The sequence below is a fragment of the Geotrypetes seraphini genome, chromosome 15, assembly GCF_902459505.1.
Source record: "Geotrypetes seraphini chromosome 15, aGeoSer1.1, whole genome shotgun sequence".
Taxonomy (NCBI): Eukaryota; Metazoa; Chordata; class Amphibia; order Gymnophiona; family Dermophiidae; genus Geotrypetes; species Geotrypetes seraphini.
Window position 1 is genome coordinate 32,353,740 of NC_047098.1, and position 3,746 is coordinate 32,357,485.

A 3,746-nucleotide genomic window follows, 5' to 3' on the forward strand; every position below is an offset into this window, starting at 1 on the left:
ATTCAGGCACCTAATACTGTACCTGAATGTGCCTTGAGCAACAACTGAAAAAGATGTGAGACAAAATTCAAATAAATAAATGAATCAATTTATATATGTATTTATCTAGTAAACAGAAAATGTGACGGAGCACAGCTAGGAAGTCTGAGGGCGAACGTCAGAGTTAGGATACCTAGTGGAATACCAAGGGTGGAGCAGTGGGTATGGTTTGCCCTAGGTGTTCATGAAGCCATAGTTCACGTCAGCTCTGCCAGCTCCCGCCCCCTCTGATGCTAATTTCTTGTTCTGGGGCCCACTGGGGAACCAGCAGAGCTGGAAGCTATGTGCATGTAGACCACGGTCCCACGAATGCTCCACATACCCCCTACTGCTTGGAGGAGGACAGGTGCTCTGTCCCAAGTAGCCAGACAACCAGAAACACCACTGAGGGTACCCAGGCAGACTGCTACCATATCTGTGTCAGGTCTACCTTAGGGCAGATAGAAGAGGGCCAGCTTGCATTCATGTCTGCTCTATTCACTTTTATTTCCTCGCATGGTATTAATTTGATGCTGTACAATATAATGCAGTGAGAAAAGAGGTTTTTAATGACTAAGGCTGTGGAATACAAACATATCTACTTGTTATCATATTTTAGCCATGGTAAAGAATAATGTAAATGTTTCCTAACCAGATTGTGTGTTCACCCTTCTTTCTGACAGCTGGGTCATAATTGATGGTGGGGACAGAAAAGATAACTCCTCCCATTAGGGTTGCCACCTGTCCATTTTTCACACAGTCTGTTTTTTTGACTGTTCCATCTGGATGAAAGTCCCTAAGTTTTGATTTTTTCTTTTTTTAATACATTCCTCCCACCACTCCTTTCTCCACAAGGGAGGAGATGTCTAGTTATTAAGATGTGGAACAGCTCTAACCACAGAGTATCCAAGGGCAGGTGATTGGCTGCTGGGTACCTCCAGATTTAGAGAACATTTATTCACCACTGATAATGTGACAACTAAAATCCACTGTTATTACCTGTTGTTCACAGAACTTGAACTGCATTCTAGTATTCCCTGGAACATACTTAGCATCAGAAGCAGTGAATGTGGATTTTAAATGAAATCGATAGGCAACACATGAAGGACCCCCTGAGATCCAGCAGGGATGATATAGAGGTGGGGAGGCTGGGTAGACTGAGGCACAGAGAAAAGGATAATTAAGGGAGGGTGATGTTGAAGAAAGAGAAAAAAAAAATCTGTAACATGACAGAGAAGCAACAGTTTCGGTTCCAGGACAGCTGTTAGCCATTGGAAGGGTAAAATGTATGCGCAACCTTTCACTCTTAACCTTTGCTCCATATTTCAATAACCCTGACTAATTTAATCAGTTTATTGGAAATCACTCTAGCTCAGAAATAATTCCATGTAACAGCAGGTCTGCATTACAGCTGCCACCTGAGCCTTTTCTGTCAGTCTGCAGACTGCAGGCTGGAGTCCTATTAGTAAAAGGAAAGTCCTAGAATGGCTTGGAATGAAAAATCAGGAGAAAATCCCTCTGCTAAGCTGGTCTGACCACAGGAAGGAGACCAGAAAGGAGAAGGAAGCCAAGACAGTATTTCTGGGGTCTGGAATACCTGTACCACATCAGCACCCACTGACCTGTCTTATCCTGCATTAAAGTTCTATCTCACCCACACTGACAAAGGCTGCAGGAAAATCTTTTCAGCTGGGCTGAGAACATAAGTACCTATACTGTCTGTGGTTCACAGCATCCCTATTCTAAATGAGTGCAGAAGATCCAGTTCAGAGCCAGAGGCAAAAGGTAGCGAGTAGAGCAGTTACACCATGCAGCAAGGGGCATAGGGCACCACTCTTTCCCATAATTTCCTCCCTTCTTAATTCCTTTGTCCACCTGACCCATTCTCTCAGGCAGAACAGATCACAGTAGGTAACCTGTAATGGATCCCTTCCCACTGTGCATTCCTAATGGGCATCAGCAAGAGATACAGCTAATCTGACACCATGTCCGGGCTGAATCTACAATAAGAGTTGTAACATTTGGTCTCATAGCAGCAGAAAATTATATTTAAAAAAACATAACAATTAGCTTCTATACTGCATAACCGTAAAGTTTACAAAAAGTTAAAAATCATACAATTGAATATGGAATATCAATTCCCCAGAAGCCTAGAAAACAAAAAAGTTTTCAATTGTTTCCTAAAGTGTAGGTAGGAAATAGAGGTCAATGCTAATAGCTTAAAGTCTTTGGCCCATATAACTGCTTGATAAGAAAGAAGGCACTGATGGTACTTTTAACATTTATAGCCTTTAACAGAGGAAAAAACAAAGGGCATGAGAACTTCGAGAATGTATTAAATTTGCAACGAGAAATGAATCCATCAGTAATTGGGTACCAGACCAGTTGATATCTTGTAGCTGATGCATCCAAACTTAAATCTAACATGTGCCTCCACAGGCAACCAACCTTATAAGGCACTATTTAAAGTCTTATTCCTGGAATTTATCACCATGTAACATAAATCCAAAATCAAATTCCAAGCTTCCAACCTTTAAAGTATTCTTTCTATGTTATACATTTAGATCCTTATCTGGTGTTGCTGCTTCTATTTTAGCCATAGACCTCAGAAACACCCCTCCTCCGTCTCATACAGGTTATGTTCTCATAACGGGGAGATTCTTGTGTAACCTCCTCATAGGTTGGTGGACCCCACCAGCCTAAGTACAGCAACACTTTTGAAGATAAGTACACATACTTCATTAGTCGTTTTAAAAGTTATAAAAAGTGTCCAAAAACATAAAAATATTGAGCATTAGCTATTAAAATTCAAGCCTTGACCGATGAGAACATAACCTGTATGGGACGGAGGAGGGGTGTTTCTGAGGTCTATGGCTAAAACAGAAGCAGCAACACCAGATAAGGATCTAAATGTGTAACATAGAAAGAATACTTTAAAGGTTCACAGGCAACCAAAGCAGCTCTTGATAAAAGGCAGTGACATGGTCAAACTTTTTCAGACCGAATATAAGTTGAACTGCTGTATTCTGAATAATACGCGAAATAGACAATGTTACAATAATCCAACCGACCCAACACCAGAGATTGAACCAAATAATTGGAATGATACAAAGAAGATTAGCATGGCCCTGCGCAAGGATGACACGCAAATTCGTGATGCATTCCATATAAAAATAAATAATTAAAGATGAAACATTAAAATAAGCTCTCAGAGAACGCAATTTCCACAGCATTTGGAAGCCCTTTCATACAAGGGAATCAACCTGGCTTCTCATACATAAGTTCTGATCTAAGATCACATCTAAAATCTTAATTGTGGGTTGAATTGAATAAGATGTTGTGTTTAATGTCAAAGAAATCTCCATTTGAGTTTGACATGGTGAAGCAAAGACAAATTTTGTCTTCTCAGGATTAAGCTTCAACTTGAATTCAATCATCCACTTTCAATGACCTTAAAATACCTCATCAACTATATGACTATTACTTGAAATTGAAGATGAGATTAGAATTACAATAGTAATATCATCAGCATAGCTGAACAATTTGAAGCCAAGTTTACATAATCTTGTGCCAAAGTGAGGATAGATATACATTGAAAAACAGGGGAGAGAGTACAGAACCCAGTGGGATACCACACGGGTTGTTCACACATACCAGAGCAGACATTTATCAAATTGAACTTGATAGGAACACAATGAAAGAAATCCCTGAAACCAGTTATAGACTTT

At 40.1% G+C, this 3,746-nt stretch overlaps 1 non-coding gene across 1 annotated transcript; it reads left to right on the plus strand.

Annotated features, from left to right (window-relative positions):
• Positions 1-3,089: 3,089 nt before the first annotated feature.
• Positions 3,090-3,191, plus strand: LOC117349485. The gene has a single exon (XR_004537173.1). It is a non-coding gene; the product is annotated as a U6 spliceosomal RNA (small nuclear RNA).
• Positions 3,192-3,746: the final 555 nt, after the last annotated feature.